General features: G+C 40.8%; 1 protein-coding gene across 3 annotated transcripts in view; it reads left to right on the plus strand.

The window, feature by feature from the left end:
• Window positions 1–17,079, plus strand: part of RNF144A (ring finger protein 144A) — a 66,917-nt gene that overhangs the window by 798 nt on the left and 49,040 nt on the right. The gene's annotated exons all lie outside the window — the stretch shown is intronic.

Consider the following 17,079-nt stretch of genomic DNA (forward strand, 5'->3'; position numbering starts at 1 on the left):
GAGGTTGCCTCCCACGCCCTGGATTGCCAATGTCCTTTTAAATCAAGGGTATCTTGTTCCTGAAAAGATCAGGCCCCGCATCATGTGTTTGTGGCTTCTATAGAACTGGAACAGGGAGTGTCAACGGGGCAGGCTGATGGAAGAAGATACAAGCTGTTTGTATTTTTGCTGTATTCTCGGAAAGACTGTCGCTTCTTCACTGGAACATAATATTCCCTGTTCTGCAACAGGCATAAATGATGATTCATAAATAGATCCGTTTGTTTATATTGTTCCCCGTGTAGCCAAACAACTGTTTACATTGTGAAATTGCTTGCTTCATTTCACATTATCTTATCATTGCTGACCCAGGAGTGGCTACAGCTGAAGCTGCACGTTCTTGGGCAGAGTGCTACCGGAGAGATTACATCAGTACTTTAAACTTCTGGTGGCCTGGCCTAGTGTGTGCTTCTCTTACAAGCATCAGATGTAGTGAAGGGGTGGTTTGGGGTGAGGGGGGGAAGGGTGTGGGGTTGTGGTGTCCTGAGGGGCAGACCTGTGCATTTAAAGAAAATGCTTTGTTTATACTTGGAAGGGACTTCACGGTGTGGGAGAACTTTAATTGCTTTTTCCTGGTAGTGGAGCATCAGTCAAAGTGACCTGACTTGAAGTTTGTTAAATACTCAACAGAAACAAGATCAAGTGAGGAGAATGGTGATGGGAGAGAGAAATAATTCCTTTTGTTTAGGAGTTGCTTGAAAAAGACAGGATTTCCCCCACCCCCGCCGTCGGGAAGAAGTTTTATTTCTTTACTCCCCTCCCCCTTTCCCTGGCCATCACGTCTCATTATCCTCTTGACCAATCTGTGTATTATGAGGGGGGAAACTGTCTGTGATTGCAATACTAGTACAATGATAGGTGTTTGTTTGATAAAACTACTTTGAATGAGCCATCCTTTATGTAAAACAGAGTTAACTTCTAAATCTCCTTGATTCATATTCTAGGACCTGCTAGATAAAATCATGTGTTTATCATCTGCAGTTACTGAAGATTTTGCCCTTGAATCACAGTATTATGTTATCTTCACTTACTGTCTGAATTTTGCTTATTTTAGTATTTTAAGGCAATACTTTGTTGAGGAAAAAAAGACTATATTAGCTTAACTCCTCTCGTTTCTAATGTATTGCTCTTGTTCTTTTCCCGCTGTTTTACATTCCAAGTCTTTGTCACATTTCATGTGAGGTTTTGTAATAACTTCTTACAGCTTTTCTTTTAGTTAAGCCAGAGGACAAGGCTGCTGTCTTAAACATGGATTTTGGCTGCAGTGTCATCGAGTGGGTATGAATGGCTTCAGTGTATCTGCTGTATTTACAAGTGTGCTCTCATAGGCTGGCAGAAAACTCTTGTTTGCCCTCCCAGTGCTGATTCAGGGAAAAATAATAGCTCTGATCATCCCACAGCTTGGTCTGCAAATGTAGACCCTTTCTCTCCTAGAAACCTGATGCAGCAGGGGAGTTGGAACCTGTTACATTGATTGCCGTGCTTCCTGTGGAGTAGTATCAATAGTTACACCTTGAGTTAGCGGTCTATGGTTTGATTAGAAACCTTTTTATATCCTGAGTTACAAAAAGGAAACTGAAAACAATTACAAATGAATCCACCACTTTGTTTCAATGGTTTAGTGATTCTGCCAAGTCTTAGGCTGCACTCAGCTGTTCTTATTATAAAGCAGGATCCTTTTCTGTTTTGCTTTGCAGAAATGAGCTCATAAAATTCATCTTTCCCTGACCTTTTGAAGGAGATCAGACAAAAAGATCATAATGATAATGTCTGTTTTCCAGTTCTGATGGCTGGGAGGAGCTGTTGAAAATACACTTGCTCCTCTGGCTGTCTGCTGCAAAGTGATAGGAATGTTTTTTTATACTTCCTAATCAAATGATATCAAAAACGCTTACAGTTTTTCTGCATATGCAGTCAGCAAATTCTGGAGCTGACAGTGCTAATACAAAGTAGGTTTTTAAATAGCTTGACTGTTTGATGGGGCATTATAGTGGTGACACCATAAGTGTCCTTTCTCAAAAAGTCTGAAGAAAATGAGGAACAGAGTAAGTGAACCAATATGTCTCATAACTTCATTTACGGTGATGAAAAAAATTCCCACCAGATGGTTCTAGGCTTGGCATGACAATGTTACTGCCTTCTTCATCTTTTCATTCAAAGAATAGCAAGTGAGTGGTAGCTTTTTGCATTAAAGTACCTTGCTGTTATCCTACAAGTATCACTATGACAGTTTAATACAACTACTTCCTGTTTATATTGAATGGAAGTGACTTATGATTGAAGAAATGCACTAAAGCTTACTTAATATAACCTTTTCCTTTTCCTTCTGTATGATATCCAAAGGATTGTCTGAAATACTTGGGAATGAATATGGGTCTTTCAGGTTGTCTGAAAAATAAGATTCTAACTCACCAGGTTCAGGCACAATTTTTTTCACTACATACACACATTTAACTTTGTTTGCACTGATCACTGCTTTGCTTGTGAGCAGCCAGATTCAATAGTTTTGGAGTCTTTCTATTTATTCTTGAGTTTCACTTGGAAATTTTACTGACTGTTCTGTTTTTGCTGTAGTATTGGGGTTATTTCCTGTTATCATAGAACTCCACTACAAACTACAAGCTATGAAAGCTATTGCTGTGGTTCTTGGAGACAGTTTCAGCTGAACTACCTTCATCTCAACTCCAGTCTCTAATAAATAGGTCATATACATTATAAGAATTGTATAATACCTGGCAACCGCTGTACACATTCAGCCCTTGTGGAGGACTCTTAGCTAGTGACGAATATGAAGATGAAATTAGGAAAGTACATTAAGGCCAAAATTCAATATTAGCCCACCATAATCTGGTATGTGATCAGCTTCTTCCTATTCTTATTATTTCTGCTATTGCTGTTTAACAGTTGATTTACTTCCTGTTTGATTGCTGGTAAGACTCTATGCAGATTTCATAATCTCACAGATACTTATTTCCTTTTGTATATATAGTTATGTATATGCATACATAAAACTTATGCTATATCTGATATTTTTTATATAATGTTTTATATATATAAAAACAAATATTTTTTACTCTTGAATTTCTCTAAACAGCATCTAATAGGGGACAGATCTGGGAGAATTATCCAAAGTGATTGCATTCTGTCCCACTCACCCTGAACACTTCCAATGGTGGGGAGTTGGACTAGATGATCTTTAAAGGTCCCCTTCTAACTCAAACCATTCTGTGAGGAACCTGAGACTATTTCAGTTTTGTGGTATTTAAGAGGGTCTTTCTGATGGATCAGTCTTTCTGTTCCTACCATAGGTATGCCTGGTAGTTGGTTGCTGAAGCTATACATGCAGCATGATCCCCAGAATAACTCAGGATGGTGGATCTGCTGTGGCCCTGGGCCTGTAGTACAGCCAGATGCTCTTGCTTGAAGGACTTCTGGGAAGTGCCCAGATGTTGCCAGTTCCTATAGAGTGTTACAGGCCCTCTCAGGAGGATTTCACACAGTTTTCAGTCAGGACTGTCTCCCTGTATGTGACCATACAGGGTAGCTGTGGTGGTGTGGGTGAGCAGAGCCTATTCCTTGCCCAAATGCTGCCTCCCTGGGGTGACAGGAAGGGTCTTGCTGCATTGCTTAAAGCAACTGTATTTTTCTGGGCCTGATGCTTTGGACAACGTCTGTCCTCTTAGGAGGAACATGAATGTTATTTAACTCTGGTTTTCCTTCTATTGCTGCTTAAGGGAACAGTTTTCCCCTTCATCTCTCTATACCCGTATTAAGAAATACATCCATCCAGACAGAATGAGAGCGATGCTCTGTGACTTGTGCAGTCAGGCTTATGTCTCCAGCACAGTCTGCAAATACAAGACTAAGCTATTTGCAGTCAGTGTATGTATATTTTTAGCCTGGTTTTCTGAGAAAATAGAGATTGCATGTAACTCTTTCTGTGAATGTCTGACTTTCCCTCTTGTTCTTGTCTTCTGAATCTTTTGAGCCATTCCAGTTCCATTTTTGAGAGAGTAGAAGCTTATCTCCAATAAACCCACAGTTTTCTGGCAGTAGGTAGCCTCAGCAGATGGAAAGATGCCTGCTGAAGGAGAGATTGAAGTCTGAGCTCTGTCTACAAATTTTACACACATTCCTAGGAAACTGGATTTTACTAGCTCAGTTGCTTACAAATCAACTTACATTGTGCTCCTATTTTTTTACATTGTCTCAAATTAGACTGTTACTTCCTTTTTGGTTATTTTTGCAACAGTTCTGAATATGGAAGAAGAGCAAGTGTTTAGTCTTTAGCTCCAAGTAGCTTTATAATGTGGCAAAAAGTTCATGACAAGAAAGGAAAGGTTGTTTGTTTTTTTTAAAACATTTTATTACTGTTCTTCATACATATTCTACTTATGCGAATTCTTATTTTAAAATGATTATTTGAACTCTTATCTTTTATTACGTTTGCCTTGCAGTAGCAATTTTTTAGGCACCCCAGAAACTTTTAGGATTGTTATGTTGTATTGTATGAAGATTGTTCCCCCAGTGGAACATAACTTGATAGGACACAAACTGAAACAGTTTAGTCTTATTTCTGTATTTCTCCTCGGTAATTGTTTTGTGTAAACAGACCCTGTGTGACCCTTTCAGTTAGCTGATCACTTTTGCACTCTAGTATCTGTTGAATACATCTTATGGTCTTTTGTCTTGTCATGCTGACTTGATTAATGTTGGACCATCATCTTCCTTCATGAATAATGTATTTCTTGTCATGCAGTTGGAACTTAGAGGAGAAAACACCTACACCTACTTTCTTTAGATTTATTATGCATTACTTTTATCTTTGATGCGTACTGTCCTTACTTTTGTGGAAAAAGTGCTGACCAAAGGTACATGGTGAGGATGTGGAAGGTGTCTTAGATTTCTGTAAAGGCAGACCATATTTAAATTAAAAAAAAACCACCAAAAACCAAAAAACAAAACCCATACTTTTTAGTAAAGCTTTTCAATTTTTTCATTGTCTTTCTGATATTTGTTGACATCTTAGATTTTTGAAAGGTTAGTAGGTGACATTTCTCTCTACTTGAAATTACTACATTATGCTTGTGTCTGTTACTCTTTCCTAGTTGTGTATGTGTGTCTTGCTGTCTAGCAAAGATGTAGTGACAACATTCACTAGGCCTCACTAGCTGTAGCTGGAAAGCTGGGAGAGGTAGGATAACCATGGTCACAGCTGCAGGATGCACGTGCTAGCTCAGGTGAGCCATTGGTGCCTATTGCATCTTAAAGTTTGGTCTCAGCTGATCCTCGGGACCAGATTTGGAACCTGCTGGGCTCTTTTTTGCACCGAAGACCAAGCTGAGGTCATAAGCTTTGCGGCTCAGAAGTTGAAGGTAAAGCAGACCAGTCAGCTCTTCCTATTAATGACTGAGAAATGAACTGTGTACAGGTTGTTAAGCACAATGTGGTGGTGAACCTTGTAATTGCTACATGAATTGGAACCAACCACTTCCTAAGGGTGCAGTATGTATTATCTTATCTGCACCTCTGATTGTAAACAGTTAAAAACCTTTTAAGTTTGTGGATGTTCATCTATTTTTACTCACCTGCAGGATGTAAGTTTATCTCAAGGCTTGTTTGTTTGTCTTTATCTTGTGATGTGGCAGCCACTGGCCTTGGGAAAGGTTACTCTAGGAATATTGGTGCCATGTGGAGCTTGCACTAAGCATGACCCTGGCACCTCTCCATGCTGTTGTTGGCTCCCTGTGTGTGTTTGGTTGTGCCCTGTACTTTGGATCCTTTTGGCTCTGAGAGAGCTATTCTCTACGGTGTGAGTTCATCCTTCTCTCTACTGTAGTTTCTCACATCCACTGCTTGTTGGAGCAGACACTGCTGCTGTCAGTGGGCATCAGCTATGGCTGTGTTCAGAATATGTAACCTCCTGTTATCTCCTTTCTTCCATGATGTGGTGTCCCACTAGAGCAGCAGCATTGTCCACTTACTTTGCATGGATTTATGTCTGAAGATCCATTCTCAAATGTTTTACCCTTGACTGTTATTGAGCATGAAACATAATAGTTCTTGGTTGTTTTACTGTCTACCCCCTTAATTAGGAGGGTAATAACCCACTTCTCTGTCTTCTGTTCTTTTGTTCCAGGTTGTCATTGTCTTTGAAAAAAATAATCTCACTTCAGAGGGAGTAACAGGGTAATTCTGGCTTCAGTTCATGTTACATATTTAGCCTAAAATTGAAGTATGAGAAATTCAAAGACGACTCATAAATCCAAAGAGTGTGATAGTCTTTTTAGCAAACTGTCAGTTCGTGCTAAATATTTGCATCAGTCAGTTAACATTTCCATTAGCTCCTTAAAAAGCTGAAGTTCACAGGTTTGAATGAAATCCAATATTTATGGCTGTGTTCCCTTGCTTTTCGATTTAGACTACTGCTATGAAGCTTTTTTTACAGTTACAGGTAAATGTGTTTTCAGGGTCTGCTCTTTCTTGCAAAGTTCACTGTTTTGCTCTCTTGTCTGAAAGGTCTGCATGGGGTTTTTGGGGGGTTTCTTTGGTTTTATTTCCTGTAGTCCATGATTCTACTGTAGTGGTCTCCAGACCAACATAGGCCTGTCCTTGTAACTTTCATTAATGGGAGTTGGTTTTGGATGGGATGATTCAACACAGCTGCCAATATAAAGAACAGTCAAACTGTCGTGCTCCCTCACTGTGCTAATAATAGTGGTGTACCACTTTGCTGGCAGGCAACGCTGCTGCCAGTGGCAGCTTCAGGAGGGATCACTAGAGGGGCAGCAGGGTCAGTCAGGATCTCTGCTTTTCCCCCTCTCACCTTAATATCTTTTCTTATGCATGTTCATTTCTCACCCCATGAGACTGAACCATTCTTTTCATTGAAATAGCAGCATATTTTTACTGTGGTATCAACCAATTCTGATATTGAACAGTGGAAGAAGGGTAAAGATGGTGCTATTTTTGGAGGGGGAAAAAAACCCCACAAAACCCTCTGCAAAACAAAGCAGTTTTTGTGCTATCCTAGGTGGTGTTACTAAAATGATAACCAGGAGAGTACCAGGGTAAAAAAATATGTGCAGGTTAGGATGTCCTATCAGAGTCACCTCAACTAATGTGAAAATCCACTTTTCTTAATACCAAGAGAGTTTTCATATGATTCCCTTAACATGGGACTTATCCAGGCCTATTGGGTATGAAGAATTCACAGTATCTGGAGTTTTACATAAAGAGAGGAAATTGCTCTCCTCAGAAAAAAAATCTCTACAAAGAAACTTAAAACAAGTAGGCTTAAATGAAAGACAGTATGTATCTGAGCTCTTGTAATTGCTGAAAGGCTGCAGGAGATTTGTATCTGACCATCAACAAATAGGTTTTCCTAGAAGTGTGTGGGAAATGCTCTTCATAGGAGCTGTAGATCTCGTTTTCGGTATTTCATGTTACCTAAAGTCTGTTGTCCAGCTGTTACAGTGCTTGTGTGGGAGAAAATCAGAGGTTACTCAACTGTATCTCACCCAGACATTCATCAGAGCTTTGATTATTTTCATTCAGTGAAAATATGCAGAACTATACTACCATGTGAAGGAGCAAGATTCAGGATGGGAGCGGTTCCAGGCGTGGAGAAGGACATACAGCAATTGACAGGACTTTATGCTATGGACTTTACCGTTATTATGTGGTTTCAAATATGTGTATTGCTTTGTATCCACACGACACAGTGCACAGCCTGGGCATGCCTGGGCTTGCCACGAGTTTGCCTGCTCTCTGCTTCCCCGCTCCCCTCTCTGATAAGCTGCAGAAGCTGCAGAGAGGAGACAGTCACCATTCGCCCTTTCCTTCCCCGGTTCCTCCTACGTTCCTCCCCCTTTGCCTGTGTCCCTACCCCGATTTGTTCCCCCGTTTGTCTGTCTCGTGCTCCACCCCATATTCTAGCCCTTTCCCCACCTGAACTCATAAAACCCCGGGCACACCTCAATAAAGTATTCCATTTGCACCTGTGCCTTGTCTACGGACCTCTCCGTGCTGTGTCACGACCCCATCCCCCCTCGGACCGTGGCACTACCTGAAAATGGTAAATTCTGTAACAAGATAATAAATAATTTCAAAGACTAATGTTTCTATTTTATATGGACATCTTATTTTTCAATATATGCATCAGGTAAAGCACATCATGTTTTGATGCATTTATTAAATGCTTGAGAGGGTCTTCTGTGATTGCATCATTATGTGCTTAGGGAGTCTAAGTGCCAAATTCACTTTCTCTTTAATTGAGGTGGCTTCTGGCATTTAAAACTATTAAATATCTACAGTGATGGAAAGTCTACAGGGGTCAGAAAAGATTCCCTCATTTAGTGGAGAATTTTTTTTCTGAATATACTCTTTTCACATTCCTCTAAAACAAGTTGCATTTCATGACAATAATACAAAAAGCCTCTTCCAGTTTAATTTTTTTTCTTCCTACTCAGCAGCCATTCAGTACATGAAAACAAGGAAATGAGAATATTTTGAAATAGGGCTACTCCGCCTGAATTATTTCCAAAAATACTTGCCAGTTTTAGATTTTGACATTTCCTATGGATGTTAAGGAATATAATTAAACTATCGAAAGAAAAAAGAAAATATGAGCTACTCAGAAAAGAATAATGTAAATCCATGGCTTTCCTCTTGATGCAGTATACTTTGGCAGATGTCATCTGTTCTGGGGAAGTGCCACATATGCAAAGGATGTACATGCAAAGAGTGTGGCTTTGGGGTAGTCAATCCCAAAATGAACAGGTGATGGTACATCTTAAAACTGTTTGAACTCTTAATATGTGAAAGCTTGGTATGCCTGTAAATGAATGAGCAGTACTGTATGACAGAGAAGATATGAGTTATTCTAGAGCCCTCTCAGAGGGTTGTCTGGTATTAGCCATGGAGGCAGCCAGGCTGAATGGGCCTTTGGCAACTGTGGTGGTATGAATTGTAGCATTGCATGCAATGCTATGAAGGAGTACACAGAGAAGGGGCTGTTTGCCGTGTATACAGAGCTGTATTTTCCTTCATGACAATTCCTATTTGCATCTTTCCAATCTTCTTTCACACACTGTCCGCGTGTTCTTTTATGTGTGGGGGGGGGGGGTTGTTGGTTGGTTGAGTTGTTTTTGAGGCTACATGGGAAACTTGAGGCAGAAAACCGAAGATAAATTGTGGATCTAACTCCCTTTTCCATCCAAGAACCATAGTCCTCTCTTAACTAACAGAGTACCTTTGGTAAATGTGCTGATACAACACGAGATATGTATTGACAGTCACTGTACAACTCTGATCCAACAGACATAGGGAGGGTATTCCCCAAAGTTCTAGGTGTACAGGGAGCATATGCTTTGGGATAATGCTGTTGTATCTGTTTCTTCTTGCTTCCTGTTTTGCCTTTGTTTTGGTTGGGCAACTCACCTGCAAGTCACAGTGATCAAACCATTGCCAAATAGTCCATCTGGCTTAGACTATGCAAAATGCAGTTGTACCTCTGTTCACCTCTGTGCCTCTGTCCTGTGTTGTGCAGCCACTTCATAACCTGAAAGGAGTTGCCCCATATGTTTCTCTTTACCCAATCTGACTCCTGTGGGCTCAGGTTTCAAGAGGGAATTTAGATGTTTCAGGACTATAGGAATGTGAATGTAGGGTGTTTAATATGAAAATTTCCTTTTTCTTTCAGCCAATACTTTGTGTGTTTCAGTGTATCTGAGATGATCAGCAAATTCTTTAGTCCCTTTCTGATTGACTGTCAAAATCAGATCAGGTTAAATCTGTGTCAAATTCTAGGTCAGACCGAACCTTAGACTATTGTTTAGCTTAATTTCTCTCTAGTACATAAAGTGAAAATAACTTTAAAAATATTTGCAAATGGAGGAATTAAAAAATGGATTTATGTTCTTGTACACTTCTGAGGGATAGATAGAAAAGTTGCAATATTTAGACTTGTTTTTTATATCCCTTCGCCCTTCCATACCAGTCATAGTAAAATTATTTTAATACCTTTTCTTAAGAAACCAGACTAGCCATGTAGAAAAAGCATTTTTTTCCTACACAGTTTTAATATTGTTCCAAGTGGTATGATATGCCTACCCCTCCCTTTTTATAGAAATTCATGGAATATTTTGTCAACTTACTGCATTTAGAGTTCGTCTGGAAGGCTTAGGAAAGCTTGTCCAGTAAGATAAATATGAAGTGCTAATTTAATTATGTTAACAGTAGGTTTTGAGTTTTTTGTTCTTTACTGTAGAGGAAAAATATAGGGAAGGCATTTTCCATTCCAACTTATCAATGAGCAGGTGTGTATGTGGGGGGAGTTGTCTTCTCATGAAGGCTTAATTCTTGTGCTTTTCTATTACACATTTTAGTAAACCTGGCAGTTAAATCCAACCACTTCTTAAAAGTCTGAAATGAAAAGGCTTTTTTGGAAGTGCATCCAAGAGTTAGTAGAATAGTAATAGCTGTCAGGTTCAAAGCAAAGCTAGTAATTAAATCTTCTGGCCTATCATGTTAGAAATGTATTATTTCCCTGTTTTCAGCACACAGTATCTCCTGTATTAGTATGAATGGATCTATTAAAATACCTTTTATCACTATGCTTTGAGCTTTTCTGCCTTTTTGAAATCATGTAGCTGCTTTCTGTAAAAAGCCTTTAAAGAGCTTCCCGCATCTGATCTGATAAAAAGCATCTTATTGTTGTGAACCAGCCAGTTGAATAGCTGTTCAGCTGTGGTAACCTGAATAGCACATGCTATGAGAAAATGGTGTGAGATATGTAAACCAGAGGGAAGGAGGGGAAGGACTGTGGCAGGTGAGTAGCTTCCTCCTCTGTCAGGGAGTCCATGGGAATTTCATCTCCTGGCTTGAGCGACAGCATGCTTAGGCTGGCTCTGCACAGCAAGGAGCTTTACCCAGAGCTCATATGTGCTTTCTTCACTGAGCTATATGCTTAAGTTTTGCTTAAGTGTTCCAGGATGTAAGTCTGTGTGACCTCCATGGCACAGGGACTGCAGGGTTTCAATTTGGTTGTGGCATGTAAATCCTTTGCACAGCAGAATTTCCCTTTGACGAGTGTTGTGTCCCTGGCTGCTGTGGGAGTGTTGCTGCTGAGGGATCTCATCTTTCACCTTGTGTCTCTCTGTGGGTAGGGGTGACAGTGTAGGACTGCATGAAATGCAGTCTCCTGACAAGGATAAGGAGGCTGGCGAGGAAATCACGTTTTTCATAATCACATGTTGTCACCACCATAAGTAAAGGTGAGAATCCAAAGCTGAAATTCCTTTGCATGCATATAACCTGTCAAACCTCATCTTCTTTCCTGTGTGTCCTTTGACATTTGTCCTTGGGACCCTGTGGCTGCCAGACTGTGAGCTGCATCATCAGCTCTGACAGGATGGAGTGGAGAGAGATGAGTTCATGGCCATTTGTGCCTCCTAGCTACTCTTGGCTGACACAAAAAACAGATGAACCATGGGCTGTCACACAAATATAGAGCAGATCCCACAGCCTTTCTTTTCACGTCTGCTGCTCGTCCTGTGCTGAGACTGATACAGGTTTCCTAATTCTGCCTGTCAGCTTGTGGCTCTGTACAATAGAGCTTTCTTGTTGGGAAAACCATTACAGCACATCAGCAAAAGCGTGCCAGGTGAATGGAGCAGCAGCTGCCTGTAAAATGTAAACAAGTAGATGTCTTTGAAAAATAAACTGAAAATCAAGATGCTTCAGGACTGGGCCTGGGCAAGACACCATTTAACATTTTAATTTCTAAGACAGAAGCTTTAAAAAATAAAGGCATCCAATTATGTTGTTTACCAGTCTGTCATTACTAGATTTTAATAATCAGTAAGTAGCCACAAAGCATTTATTTGTTTTTGATGAGTAAGACCAAAGGTATATATGCAGGATGGGGCTGAATTCAATCAGATTTCTTGGTGAAAAGTTTTCTGGACATGGGGCATGGGGGACTGCATCCTGAAAAACAGCAGCTCAGCAAAAGGGTTAGGGATCAGGCTGGATGCAGAACTTTTAAGGGACCAGTGCACTGTTGTAGGGAGAGAAGAGAGGTCTAATTTAGTACTTGGGTAATGGGATTTATAAAATAAACATATTTCTCCTTGCAATGCATTAATGGCAGTAATACTTAAATTCTGTATCTGATCCTAGTTTTCACTAGGATCATTAAAAGGTCTTTTAAAAACCTGCAGAAAGTATAGAAAGAGCCACAGTAATTATCAGTGGTGAAAAAATTCCTGTAAGTGAACCTGGAAAGGGTGAGGTGTGAGCAGCTTTTGTTTTTTCCCTCTGTGTTTTTATTTGTAGTCATTTGGATCCCTGTCCAGATAATTTTAGGACAGACTTGGTATCATCCAAAGACAAATGTCTGATAACTGTCAAATGGATTGATCTGTCAGGTCCATCTTTGTGAAATATTTCCCTGCTGGGGATGGAGGACAAAACAGTGGTAAAAAATGATCAAGAGAAAACAGGCTGAGAAGGTTATTAAAATTATGGGAAAGGAGTTTGAAGGTTTTTTTACATTAATTGAATAATAAATCAATGAAAGGGTTAAAATAGCCCAGCGACATGTGGGTGAGATGACCATTGCTTATGTCTCATCAGAAAAACTTCTCAAGATCGGATTCACTTGGTTGAAGCCCATGAAAAGGAGGAACATCTTGAGTGCCAGGATAAGCATTTTAGTTGTCTGAGAGATCCATAGAAAGACTGCATTTTGTGTATATTATGCATGTCCTTTCTTACAGGACTTAGACATACAGCTTCTTATTGGGTGTAATAATCATCCTGCAGGCTGGGAGACTGGCAGGATGCTGGCTGATCAAGGAAGAGCCTCTTGGGAAAGTCTTGTATGGGAGGGGAGATAAGAGGTTTGTCTGTTTCTGTGTAGAGCTTAACCTAGGTGCTGGATAACTCCAAGGAAATGTCAGAGAAAAGGGTTGAAATTTCCAGTTTTGATAAGAGGAGAGGCTTCAAATAGGAGGTAATTCTGTGAGGTCCCTCTGTAGAGAGGATAACTGAGTTTTTGTGGCTGGAAGAGGTTGCCCAGGAGCAAACAGGAGACAAATGCTGCTGGTAAAATCTGTTTTGTTTCCTCAAGATCCCTCCAGCCTTTAAAAGAGAGAAGTGGGAGAGAGGGCCTCAGGAAGGCAGTGCTGGTAGAGCAATTAGTGAACTACTGAGTGAAGTGCTGGCAAGGGCAAGGTTTTAAGAGGAAGAAAGAGGTCAGGAGATGTGTAAGTTGGATGAAGCTGATGCAATGACTCAGAGTATTGGATGGGACAAGTTTTGTACTAAGCAAAAAGAAGGGCTTGCAGAAGAGTTGAAAAATGTCTGTGGTAGAGATTTTGAGAATGGAGTTCTTAAGCAGCTTAAACATTAACCATACCCTGACAGTATGAGAAGAGACTGCCTTGACAAGTATGTTGTACTGACTTGCTGTTACTCTCCCTTTTTAATTTATTTTCTTCCTTCTCTCATTTACAGAGTGATAGGTCTTCAGCCAGTGTTTCTAGTTACACCTAAATGGAAAAGTGAATGGCTTTAGCTCTTTAAACCAGTAAATTACACTTCCCACCATTAGAGAAAGTAGTGAATCTTCTGAGGTTTCCAGCCCAAGGCAGGTCATGTGCCCAGGCAGTATTTGTTATCCATATACAAGTTAATTGCACTTATCAGGGTACTTGGGAATATGTAATAATGTGTGGGGTTCAGGTTAACAATGTAATAGCCCTTCTAACTGTAAGGAAGCAGTTTTCTTGTTTTACAAACAGTTACACCATAATGAAAATCTAGTTTGTTTTTCCTCCTGAAATGTCAAGAGAATTTAAGAAGAGGGTAGTAACATATTTTGTCAGATTTCCTAATTTTCAAGCAAGATTTGTTGTAAAGAAGTAGGAGGGGAAAGTTGAAGTGAGCGGGTGGAATCTGTTTTTGGTGACATAGCTGCTGACTGAATAGCTGATCAGTAGCCTAGAATCTTACAGTGCATATATATATATATATATGAGCATTTTTCAAGTATTGGTTGCCTGAGTAACAGTAACTACTCTTTGTTTGTTTTTCCTACAATTATGGTACATATTTTTCCCATATCTCATCTCCCTCTAAATGGAAATCAGAGTGGAGGATGAGAATGTTTTGGGAATTAAATGCATATTTCTTGAAGCATTCTTTAACATTTGGAACTTCTATAATTACAAATATTTTTGAATAGCATGTTGTCTAAAATTTAGGATGAATAAGGAAGACTGGAATCTTGTGTGTTTGGAATCTTGTGTGTTTGGTTATAAACTGGTTCCAAGCTGCGTTTTTTTTTTTTTAGATTTGGTAGCAAAGGGCAGGTTTTATGTTAAAAATCTACATACTCAGTTTGGGATATAAGTTTTTTGAGTATTTGTTGGAAAGGAACTGAGCTGATGATTTGTCTCTGAGAAACAACACTATTGGATAAATCTGAAACTGGGAAATAGCTTGCAGTGAAAGTAAGACTACTGCCAGTTGCTGTGTTCTGAATTTATAGAATCGTAAAATTATTTAGTTCAAGAAGACCCTTAAGGTAATCAAGTCCAACTGTTTACCCAGTACTGCCAAGTCCACCATTAAACCATGTCCCCAAGTACCACATCTACACGTCTTTCAAATACCTCCAGGGATGGTGATTCCACCATTTCTGTGGGGAGCCTATTGCAACACTTGACAACCTTTTTGGTGAAGATTTTCCTAATATCTAATCTATACTTCCTCTGGTGCAATTTGAACCATTTCTTCTTGGCCAATTGCTTGTTACCTGGCTACAAGCTCATTTCAGGTAGTTGTAGAGAGTGATGAGGTTCCCCCCTCACAGCCTCCTTTTCTCCAAGCTAAACAATCCCAGCTCCTTCAGCTGCTCCTCATCAGACCTGTGCTCCAGACCCTTCAACAGCTCCACTACCCTTTTCTGGACTCGTTCAAGCACCTCAATGTCTTTCTTGAAGTGACAGGCTGAAAACTGGACACAGGATTCAAGGTGTGGCTTTACCAGTGCCAAGTATGTGGAAGTGATCACTACCCTGGTCCTACTGGCCACACTGTTGCTGATACAAGCCAGGATGCCCTCGGCCTTCCTGGCTACCTGTGAACACTGCTGGCTTGTGTTCATCTGGCTGTTGACCAGCACCCCTAGGTCCTTTTCCACCAGGAGCTTTTCATCCACTCTTCCCCAAGCCTGTAGCACTGAATGGGTTATTGTGACCCAAGGGCAGGACCTGGCACTTGGCTTTTTTGAACCTCACACCATTGGCCTTGGCCCATCAATCCAGCCTTTCCAGATCCCTCTGCAGAACATTCCTACCCTCAGTGCTTCTGCCCAGTGTGGTGTCATCTGGAACTGACTGGGGCACTTGACCCCCTCATCTGGATGATTGATAAAGACATTAAATAGGACTGGCCCCAAGACTGATCCCTGGGGGTCACCACTTGTGACCAGCCACCAGCTGGAGCAACTCCATTCACTACTACTCAACACTGCGCCTTTCTGTCCAGCCAGTTTTTTACCTGGTGAACAGTCCAAGCAATGAGCAGCCAGTTTCTCCATGAGAATGCTGTGGGAAAGGGTATTAAAGGCTTTAGTAAAGTCTAGGTAGGCAACATCCACAGCCTTTCCCTTATCCACTAAGTGGGTCACCTTGTTACAGGAGATCAGGTCGATCAAGCAGAATCTACCTTTTATGCTGTCTGGGCCTGATCCCCTGGTTGTCCTGTACATGCCACATGAAGGCACTCAGGATGATCTGCTCCATGATCTTCCCTGGCACCGATATCAGGCTGACAGGTGTGTAGTTCTCCACATCCTCATTCTGCCCCTTTTTATAGATAGGTGTCACATTTAACTTCCAGTCACCTGGGACCTCCCCAGTTAGCTAGGACTGCTGGTAAATGACTGACAGTGACCTGGTGAGCATGTCCACCAGCTTCCTCACTTGAGTGTGGATCCCATCCAGCCTCATAGTCTTATGTGCATCAAAGTGGTGTAGCAGGTTGCTGACCATTTCACCTTGCATTATGAGGGCTTCATTCTACTCCCTGTCTTCCATCTTAGAGGGCTGGGTAACCCTGAGAACAATTGGTCTTATGTTAAAAACTGAGGCAAGGAAGACATTAATACATCAGCCTTTTCCTCAACCTTTGCCACTATATTTCCCCACATTCAATAAAGGATGGAGATTTTCTTTAACCTTCTTGTTGCTGATGTATTTATAGAAACTTTTTAAGGTCTTTTATGACAGTAGCCAGAATTAGTTCTAGTTAGGCTTTGTCCCTTCTCATTCTCTCCTTGCATAACCTCATGACATTCTTGTAGTATTTCTGCAAGTTGCTAAGGTCATAATGTCTCCTTCTTTGGCCTCTCTTCTTACTTCAGGGATCAAAAACTTTTCTTTTATAATTGCTATGCCCAAGACAGCCTCCAACTATCATATCACCCACAAGTCCTGTATTTGTGAAAAGCAGGTCCAGTGAAGCACCTCTGCTGGTTGAGTCACTCGCCAGCTGTTTCAGGAAGTTCTCCCACACAGTCCGGGAACATCCTAGGCTGTTTCCTTTCTGATTTATTGTATTTCCAGCAGGTATCTGGTAAGTTTGAAATCCCCCAAAAGAACAGGGCTACTAATCATGGTGCTTCTCACAACTGCTTATAGCATATTTTGTCTGCTTCTTCATCCTGGTTGGACAGTGTGTTACAGACTGCCACTAGGATACCTGCCTTATTGGCCTTATTACCCCTGATTCTTACCTATAAACACTTCACCCATCATCAAGCTCTATGTAGTCAAAACACTCCCTGACCTCCAGGGCTACCCCACCACCTCTCCTTCCTTGTCTTTCCCTTCCAAAGGATTTATAGCCATCCATTGAAGCACTTCAGTTCTGTGGGTCATCCCACCATGTTTCTGTGATGCAATTATCATGGCTTTCCTGCTGCACAGTAGCTTCCAGCTCTTCCTCTTTGTTTCCCTCTTTTCCCTG

The sequence above is a fragment of the Pseudopipra pipra genome, chromosome 3 (assembly GCF_036250125.1).
Source record: "Pseudopipra pipra isolate bDixPip1 chromosome 3, bDixPip1.hap1, whole genome shotgun sequence".
Taxonomy (NCBI): Eukaryota; Metazoa; Chordata; class Aves; order Passeriformes; family Pipridae; genus Pseudopipra; species Pseudopipra pipra.